Here is a 10,405-nt window from a genome sequence, read left to right as displayed (position 1 = left end):
CACTCTTCCACCACTAATAGTCTCCTTGGGATTTTCCTCTAAAGCTATAAGACTGAACCTCTGAACTGTTCTCTCTCTCTCTCTCTCTCTCTCTCTCTCTCTCTCTCTCTCTCTCTCTCTCTCACACACACACACACACACACACACACACACAGGGGGGGGAAGTGGGGGGGGGAGAGAGAGATTCTTTGTGCCTGTGTGTTTGCCCTTTTGTTTGGGGAACTGATCCTCACCATCATTTCTTCACAAATCGGGTCTCTGTTGCAGTCTGGCTGTTAGATTGAAAGCCATTAATAATTGGCAATTTTTAGCTGTCATAATGATGCTGGGGATTTTCCAGATGGCTTTTCTTTTTCTCTTGAGAAGGGCTAAGACTCATAATTGTTCTCTTTGATGGAGTTTTAATCAAGCAGACATTGGCCCTGCCCCTTGACCCACAGTTGGGACAGGACTTGTTGGCTCATCTCTGGTCTGGGGACAGGCCTGTGTCTTGTTTTATCTAGGACAGGCTCACATGTTTATTAGAGCTTTGGCTTTCTGATAAAGGGCCAGGCTTCAGGAGGGTAAGGATAGGGTGTAGTAGGATGGCGGTTGTAGAAGTGCTGGGGTGTTGCAAGTGTAGATTTAAAAAGAAAAAAAAAGAAATGCCCATTTGAATTTTTAATATAACTAAGTTAGTTGTGAAAGGAACAGAAAGTAGGAAGATGAGAGCATTATGTTTCTTTTGGGCCTATCTCTGTGCTAATTGTATGCTATCCACTTAATACAAGGTTAATAATACAAGGAGCAAAATGGTAGTATGTGATATTAAGTCTTACAGCAAACAATTTTTTTATCTCCAACTTTGTTTCCCTTCGTGTCCCACGATGCTTCTCACCTAACCTTAAGAAAAGGAGAAAAAAGTGGACTTTTCTGTAAGGTGTTATAGTTAATGTTATCTGCACAGCATTTTGTTTTAGAGTGGGGATAATGATAGTTGGGAAATATTATATCTGACCTGTGGAACTAACGAGTGTTCCATCATCAAGCTTCTTTCTGCCCCACAGTCCTTGTGGCCCGGCTGCCTTTTGTCTAAAATCCTGTTCTTTTTGCCTTCACCGAAATATCTGCATAAACATTACCTCCTTACATACCTACTCTGATCTGCTCACCTGAACTAGCTCGTCCCCTCCCTGCCCTGTGCGACCCTCTGTCTCCTCACTCTGCTTTCTCTCCTCATCGCTCCCTGGTTGACTGCTTACTGTCTGCCTCTCTCACCAGAAATTGAGCTCCATGCGGTTAGGTACCATTTCTCTTACTGCTGGACGCTCAGGGTCTAGTACCTGGTAGACATTCAAAAACATTTACCGAATTCATGTATTCATTTCTCACCTTAGGTTCTGCAAGTAGCACCTGAGCCTCTATAAAAACACAGCTCTGCTATGCTTCTCGCATTATCATAGATGCTTTCTTCTGAGATGGGCAACTTTTCACATTTCAACATTTCTGAAATCAGGATACACATTAAAAATATGTGTTTAATGAGGTTGTGGTTATCATCCATCAAAGCTACTAAATTTCTGTACATCTAACAAGACATGTGCCTCAGAACCAAGGACATGTGGTAGACGGAATGGCCCCCCTCCCCAAAGATGCCCATGTCCTTGTTCCCGAAACCTGTGAATATGGTACCTTACATGGCAAAGGAACTTTGCAGATGTGATTCAGTTATAAATTTTAAGATGGAGCGCTTATTCCAGATTATTCAGGTTGGCCCGATGTCATCACAAGGGTCATTATAAGAGGGAGGTAGGAAGGTCAGAGCCAGAGAGAAAGATTTGATGACATTGGAAGCAGAAGTTGGAGTGATGTGGGACCACAAGCCAAGGAATGTAGGCCCCTAGAAGCTGGAAAAGGCGAGGAAATGGGTTCTCCCCTGGAGCCTCCAGAAGGAATGCAGCCCTGCTGACCATTTTAGGCTTTCACCTCCAGGATTATAAGATAATACATTTGTATTGTTTTAAGCCACCAGCTTGTGTTGATTTGTTGTAGCAGCCATAGGATACTGATACAGGCATGTTATTATGGGCAATAACATGTATTACATTATGGAAAATTTTAATGTTCAGTTTTATAATCTTCTTGGGCATTGCTAGGGTATGTCATTAAGTCCAGCTTCCTGGTAACAAAGTGTCATTGATATTTCAGGATCTAGACAAGGTATAGTTGTAGAACCTTTTGATGCCATTTTGCAAATGCTGTCAGTGCCCCATATCCCAGAGTTCACCCGCAGATAGTTCCTATGGTAGAGTGACCAGTCATCTCAGTATGCCCAGGACTTAAGGAGTTCCCAGGATGCAAGACTTTCAGTGCTAAAAATCAGGAAATTCCAGGGCAAGCCAGGATGGATTGTTTACTCTACCTGTTCATGGGGCTTCTATCTGCACGTGATGAGGACATTCTCTGGTCATAGACCCCCTCTGCATCTTACATCCATGGTGGGAGTTTACACTGCAGAGGCGTCTGTCAAACAATGAGGGGTGAGAGTTGGCAGATGTGTGTCCACCTTCCCCAATTTCCAGTGGGAATCTTTTGAGGCGTGTTTTCTGCAGTCTCCTAGAGGGTCCCCTCCAGGATTGAGCCCTAATTGCTCATCAGTGACCCTCCGATCGGTTTTCCGTGATACCTTGTCTTCAGTCCTCACCAAGCTTCCTGGATTACTTCCCAAATAAACTTTTTTGCACCCAATCTTTGCTTCAGGGTCTGCTTTTGGATGAGCACGAACTGGGACATCACCCTAGGCTGAAGAGTTTTATGTGATAAAGTCCAAAATCTCTCACACGGCCCCAAACATCTGGACACTGTGTTCCCCGCTAGCTTTATCCCTGTTTCCTTCTGTCTTGCTCGCCAACATCCAACCACACCAGCCATTATTCAGATTCTGTTCCAAATTCCTTCCTCACGTAAGCCATTTGCACTTGTTCTTCCTGCCTGAATGCGCCGAAGCCATGTTTGTTCTTTAGGTCCCCCACTCAAATGTCACTTCCTCATGGAGGTTTCCCTGGCCCTCCTGCACTTTTCCATCATGGCACTTACTATAAATGAAACGAGTTATTTTATTGGAGATTATCTGTTTGTATATGGGTCTTGCAAAGGACTTGAACACACTAGTATCACATGGTGTCGGTGTACAGTAAGGTTTACAGGAAAATCACAGGCAGCAGGGTCAGTGCGGCACATGTGTCCCTGTCCTCTGGCCAGCTAGCTGAGAGGTATGCTAGCCTGGGCACAGCTGGACCAATTGTGGGAGTGCTCCAGGAGAAGGACCCTACTGTTTACCACTGTGTATACTTATAAAGTAACTGGGAGGAGGCAGGGGATATCTGGTCAACCCATGACAGTAGAAGCTTCCTAGATAGAGAGAGAGCTTTATGAGGCCAGAGCTTAGCTAGAAGTATCATCTCACTTTTTAAATGGGAAGCCTCATCAGTTAAAAAACTGTGAGTCCACACTGCCAACATATGTATATTTATTTATAAGTCTGTATATGTACCACTGTCAAGCTAAACGTCCAAGAGTAGAGACACTGAATTTCTGTTTTGAGATAATCATAAACAAAAATAAAATAAACAAAAATTGAAAACTAGGAGTTGTAAATTTTCTTTGCACACCCTGATGGGTCATTTTGTGTGTGCCCTGAAGTGCACACACTTCTCAGTGGAGATCAGTGCTCTAGAAGCGGTGCTTTTCCGAGCAAACCAATCCCCTAGGGGAACTGGTTAATAGGCGGACTCTGAGTCAGTAGGTCTGAGGGGTCCTGGGACTCTGCATTCCTAACCAGCTCCCAGGCGGTGCCGATGCAACTGGTTTGTGAACCATACTTTGAGTAGCCAGTCTCTCAAGCATCTTGCTGTTCAAATATTCATAAGCCACTGAGATTTAGATGCTCAGGTTAAACAGAGTGATACGGCATTTCTACTTTTTGGAATAATTATCTTCTGTCTCATGGATTGCCACTTCCAGATGGAATTAGTGGAATGTGTGTGACCTTCACTATGTTGGTGAATGATTGCCTGTTGAAAAATACAAAAAGTGAAGGACAACTGGGCAAGGTAAATGTTTGTTAATTTCTTCTGGCCTTTACAATCTAATGATCTTTTGTTATTCCTCTGAGAAGTTGGCAAAAACACATTGAGCCCCATGAAAGGTCTCTGTGCTGGATGCTTTCCATGTGCTATTTCATTTCATATCTGGCTCTAATGGCAGAGACCAGTCTGAGTACAAAGATGCACTGTGTAGATGTGTGTGTGTGTGTGTGTGTGTGTGTGTGTGTGTGTGTGTGTCCCAGCCTTCTCCTCTGACCCCCTGTCTGACCTGCTGTGAGGGACGATAGCAAACCGTGCTCCCTGTGCTCAGGGATGCGGGGAGCATTTCCCAGTTAGTGACAGAATTGGAGTGATTTGTAGGCTTTTTTGTGTTGATTGTCTTGCCCTCTAGGCATGAGCCATGTTGTATCAGGAGGGCAAGAGGGTTCCAAATAGATTTAATATTCCTTGAATGAGCTTCAACCATCTGCCTGCCAGCTCTCAGTGTGAGCCTAATATATGTTTCCAAAATCAAACACAAAGGGCCTGGTTTTTTTCCCCCTCTTTCTTTTTTCTTTTTTCTAAGCCTTTTAGTTTAGGTCATTTGTGTTTTCCTTGTCTTCTGGGTGGGTTACTAGGGTCACCCGCTCTACAAATTTATTTGCTTTCATCTTGTTTTCTGATACCTCTGGCATATTCAAATAAATGGTTTCCACTTTCCTGCTCTCCATGTACCCCCTACAAAACTGTATCCTTGAGATTAATACATATCTGTAAAATCCTGTGATGCGCCCGTGAGGTGGTTGGGATTAAACTGTAGGCATTCCCAATGGGTGCAGATTAGAGCCTGGACATTTGATAGTTCTTCCCAGGCTCAATCTGAATGCGGTTTTTTGGAAGGATGAAATTTTTTGTTTTTCTTCCTTCAAGGGAAGTCTTGCGGCCGTTGATGGGCCTGGCCTAGCAGCTATAGCTCATTGTAGGACTAAAGTTACTTGGGTATTGGGTACCTTTGACCTGGAACTCTGTGTCACTTAAGGCAATTGACATATGGGGATCTTAAGCTCTGAAAGAGATGAAGATAAGTTAAGCCAATCAAATGGAGTTTTTAACTTAAAATCTCACTTAAGTTAGAGAAATTTGGCAGGAGATTTGGAAAGCTCTTTAATGTACATGAAAATTGGGTGTGAACACTTGGACTCTTAGCATTACTCAGCAGTCAAGTGTTGGGCAAGAGGTCGTGGCTCATGAAAGATGAACTAGGGATATGCTTGTGAAGGCTTGAGAGCATAGGGGTCAAAATTCTTCAGTTCTGCACATTTTTATGGAGTCAGCAAACTTTGCATTGCATTGCATTGGATAGTGTATATTTAAAAACTGCTTCCTCTTTAAACTCATTTCACATTCAGTTCTCCCTACAGAGGGAGGCTGAAAGAGCCTAATCCTTTGCTGCTCTCCTAGGCTGACGATGATGGGAGGTAGGGGAAGGATGTGGGCTCTGGAGGACTGCCTGGATGCCTGGCCAGGCTCCGTCTCTTTCTAGCTACATGACCTTGGGAAGGTAATAAGCATCTCCATGATGTATATTCCTCAACTGAAAAGTAGGAATTATGGTAGTATTACCCGAAACAGGTGATGAAATGATGAAATATAATAATTCATAATAATATATGCAAAGCGCTTGGCACAGTGCCTCCCACATACCACCCTGTTGGCTATGGTTACTGTCATTACCACGGGAATGAAAGATGGAGAAAAATGGGAGACTGGACTCCACATCATGACTTGTGCTCTTTGGCTGTGAAAGATGTTTCTGATACACACCTCTGCCCGTGGAGAATTGAGAGGTCAGGGCTGATAGGGGAAGGAACAAAGAAAATGCAAATAACAGTTTTTTTTAAAAAAAATAGGTTTGGTTTAAATATGTCACTTTTGCAATACAAATTGGTAACTATAATATGGCCTCAGGGTTAGACAAGACAGTCTGGGGAATATAATCAATAATGTTGTAAATAATTTTTAGGGGGCCAGATGGACTCATGTCTTATTAGGGAGACCACTTCATGGTTGGTGTAGATGCCTGACCACCGCACTGTATTTCTGAAGCTGATGTTGAATAATATTGTATGTCAACTATAATTATATATACATATAGTCATGGGACGCGAAGTAGAGAGTGGGAATGGAGTCAATGGAATTGTAATAGATAAGCATGATATGGGGGTGGGAGGGCAGTAGATGGGGGGAGGGGGGTTGTTACTTTGTGAGGGGTGAAAAGGATAACTGTTGCATTGTTCTGTACACCTGAAACTAACAATAAAAAAAAAATAAAATAAAATCAGGCCTTCTGAGAAAAAAAATAAATATGTCACTTTTGGTTTTAATATGTCACATAAACTCATCGAGGTGTTTGGTTGGCTGGGAAACATCCCTTCCTTTCAGGCTGGTGCAGGATTAGCCTCACCAATCCTCCCCCCGCCCCCAATCTCCAGATGTTTAGATTTGGTCTGATTTTGAGTCCCCTTTGGAACTGTCTTGGCTGTGAGGCTGCTGGAGCCCTAGGGGGGACCTTGTCTAGAGCTCTTTAATCTCACTGAGTATCTGATGCAGAGCAGATCTGGGCCTCTGTGGATTGTCAGAGCTGAACCAGCCTTTGGGGAACCAGAGCCCAGAGCCTGTCCATTCACTTGCCCCAGGTGTCTTTCCTCTGGGCTTTCGCAGATGTAGGCCACGCCAGTTAGGATGGCAGACCCGTCGAAGGCGGGGTGTGAAGCAATGAAATGCCAGCAGAAATGGTATTTGCCTCAAGCCCCTCCTGGGGTAACTTTTGGATCTTTTGCTTTCTCTCTGTTTCCTATAGAGGATCTAGGCTGTCACCTGTCACCTCTCTGTAGCAGCTCTGCCTTTGAGCACTGGCTCCCTCTCTCTGCCTGTGGCCACCCTTGCTCGCTGGGTGGTGCCGTGTTCCTGGCCCTGATGTTCCTCTGCCTGGTGTTAGCTACAGTCCTACGTGCTGCTGCCCATTGGTGCCCTTGGCTCCAAGGGCTTTATGAACCACTTCTTTCCCAAGTGACCTTGGGTCTATACCCTGAGCCATCATTCCTGAGGGTGTGGCATAGCCTCGATGCCACTGTGGGTTTTGTTGTTATGCAGCATCAGTCCCCTCACTGTCATCCGTGCACACCTAGGCATTCCCGCCATCACCATGAAGAATCAGGTCCTTTCCCACAAGCATAATGACTCTGATATTAAGCCCCAAACTGGGGTGTGGGAGGGGGGGTTGTAGCTTATTCTCTTATCACACCTATAATATTGCAACTTTTCCAGTTATTGATTCAGTTTCTTTAGGCTGCACCTCTCTCATGTCATAATACGTTTCCTCCGGGGCTGGGTTGGAAGATTGATACCACCCTGAATGACTTGCCCCTTAAACAGCCTAACTTCATTTTGTACTGACCATCAGCCAATTATATTGGCCCAAACCTTGAATCTTTCTCACATTAGAATATATCTCCTTCCCATCCTGGACAGTCAGGACTGGGCTGGGAGGGTAAGGCGTATCTCTGAATTCATTAAAGAGCCTCTGGCCATCAGCTTCAAATATCCTGATTCTTCCAGGGAGCCCCATTATAGCTTATCAAATAAGTAAACCTTGGCAGCTCACTGTGCCAGGACTGAAAACCCCAAGTCCTGCATCAGGGTAGTAAGCTTGGCGGTGATGTGGGAGCGGTACCTCAAGGATATGATGCTGGGTTCTTCTCCCTCCAAAACCTTCCTTCCCTTCCTCCTTCCTTCTCTCCCTCCCTCCTCTCTTTTTCCGTTTTGCACCAAGATCAAAGAAATGCTGTTTTTCAGGCAAAATCTCAGCCCTGGCACAATTTAGAGAAGATGGGGGGATTTCACACAATGGGCTATGAGGAGACTTAGAATCTGGCCCCAGCTCTACTAATATACTAGCTGTGCAAACTTGGGTAAAAAGCTTAACCTCTCTGTGCCTCTGATTCTGTAAAGTGGGGTGTGGGGAGGGAGAGTGATAGATTGGACTAAATTCTTAAAAACGTTCTTTTTGATGGAAGTGTTATTCTAGAAAATAGTGATGGAAGAAGCCTGGTATATATTATTGCTTTCCCCGCCCACTTTCTTGGTAAGGCCGAATGAGGGCCCAGACTGAAGCCATGTGCTCTCTTGCTGTACCAAGAAAGAAGTGAGGCAAATATTGAATTGAAGTCAATAGCACTACTTGAACAGAGAAGATGGAACTATTTTCCCCAAAATTGTTTTGATTGCTGCCAGTAGCTGCTATTTGGTATGAAATCCATTCAGATCATCAGAAGCCAAAGGAACATACAGTGCATGAAAAGATGTAATTGGCATCATTGTAACTCTGTACGGTGTCTGATCTTAGCTGGGAGGAGGAAGGTTGTAGGATAACTTGTAATCTAGTTTTCTTTGTTGTAAAATAGATTGTTATCATTGTATTCCTGTGGAATAATAATTATAACATCTCAGACAAATACAGCCCCTTTCTCAGGAGGTGCTGAAAAAGCTCAACAGACACTCAGTCAGCCTTGCAAACATAGTAAAACCTGGCTGGCTTACACTTCTCTCAACTGAAAATTCCTATTATCCAGTGTCTTCCCTCATCTGTCCTAACGGGATAAATGATTTTTATGCTAGTGAATGTGACAACGTGGGAGACACTGAAGGGCCATCGGAATCACAGAAGAATTATGAAACCTTCAGTAGAGTTTCAGTGTTAATTACAATTTATGACAGCCTAGTGGTAATTCATGTGTTGTACAGACTATAATTAGTTGGAATAGTTGATTAAGCAAAGTGTTCTATTTTCTGACCATGCTAAAGTACAGTATTTACAGTAACTGCAACACCAGCTCTCCCTGAGAGCCACAAAGGAAGCACAGTAAATGAAAGTAGTATTCCTTATGGGTTGGCATAGAAAAATTTATCACTCATCCTGGGTGAAGGATCATTTCCATAGCTTTATTCTTCAACTTCTACATTAGCTTCTAAAGTAGATGAGAAGAGAAGATAGGTAAGTTTTAAAAATAGATCATTTGCTTTTTATGACGTTGCCATTGCCAAGGTCATGGCTATTGTTGATAACTAGACATTCAGCTCTTATAGCAAAGATGTGTCTTTAAACTTGAATTTTGGATGATAGTAGAGCCTCTTCACAAACAGGTTTTTTTTTTAAAGAAGCGTATCAGTGCAGATTTAGTTGTGTTAATTGGTCCGTTCTAAATGTCTTATTAAAGGGATAAGATCTTAAATCAGTGAAGATTAACTTGATAACTTCTTTTTTAATGTCCAAGTTTTTAGTGATGGGGTCTTAAAATACGAAGAATTAGAATTGGTGTTTTGCTCAGGTTCACTTCAAAGAATAGAAAATTCAGGAATGCGTGAAGAAGAAAATAAAAATAATCCATTCTATCACCCACAGAGAATTATTAACTGTCCTGTCCTATATTTTCCTCCATTTTCCTCCTGTATATACATACATGTGAGCATTTTACAAAGTCAGCCTATACTGCCTGTACCATATGCCGCCCCCCACCAATATTACATAAAGAAAATGTTCTAGGTCAGTAGGTATTCTTTTAGAACCTACTGAAAGCTTACTATATTTACGAGCTATAATATAGTAACAATCTCCTGTTGTTGAACTTTAGATGGTTTATAACTTTTGGCATATAGTGCTGCACCAAGTCTCTTTGCTCATTTGTTTGTCCATCCAATCATTTGATGATTGATTCAATCAATTTTTACTGACTACTGTGTGCGAGGCCATGGGCCAGGAGTTGAGGATATGTCATTATTCATAGCCCTCCTACTACTTAGCATTTGTTACTATTACTTACTAGGAACTAGGCACTTGATTCATATTAGTATATTAATTATATGAATATATTAGTATAATTATCATTCTAATAGGTTAGTATAATACAGTATTAACTAATTAGATTCTTACGAGGTAGGTATTTTTATTATTCCTATTTTCCAAATAAGGAAACGGAGGTTTAGATAATTGAGGTGACTTGCCCAAGATCACTCAGCTGGTGCGTGGAAGAACCAGAATTCAGACCCAGGCAGCCTGAATCTAGTGCTGCTCTTTTAACCATGGTGGTTACTGTTTCAGTAAAAAAGACACTCACGTGCCCCAATGGGCATGAAACAATTTTTTTTTTTAAGATTTTTATTGGGGAATTGGGGGAAGGGGAAAGGGAACAGACAAGTTGCTGTTGTTTTTTGTTCTTCAGTCTAGTTGTGGAGGACGTTGCTTCACTGGCCCAAGTTGGCACCATCATTGCGCTCTTCCCGGG

Source organism: Hipposideros armiger, unplaced genomic scaffold (assembly GCF_001890085.2).
Source record: "Hipposideros armiger isolate ML-2016 unplaced genomic scaffold, ASM189008v1 scaffold_175, whole genome shotgun sequence".
Taxonomy (NCBI): domain Eukaryota; kingdom Metazoa; phylum Chordata; class Mammalia; order Chiroptera; family Hipposideridae; genus Hipposideros; species Hipposideros armiger.
The sequence above is the reverse complement of the archived record's forward strand: the minus strand, read 5'-3'. Positions refer to the sequence as shown.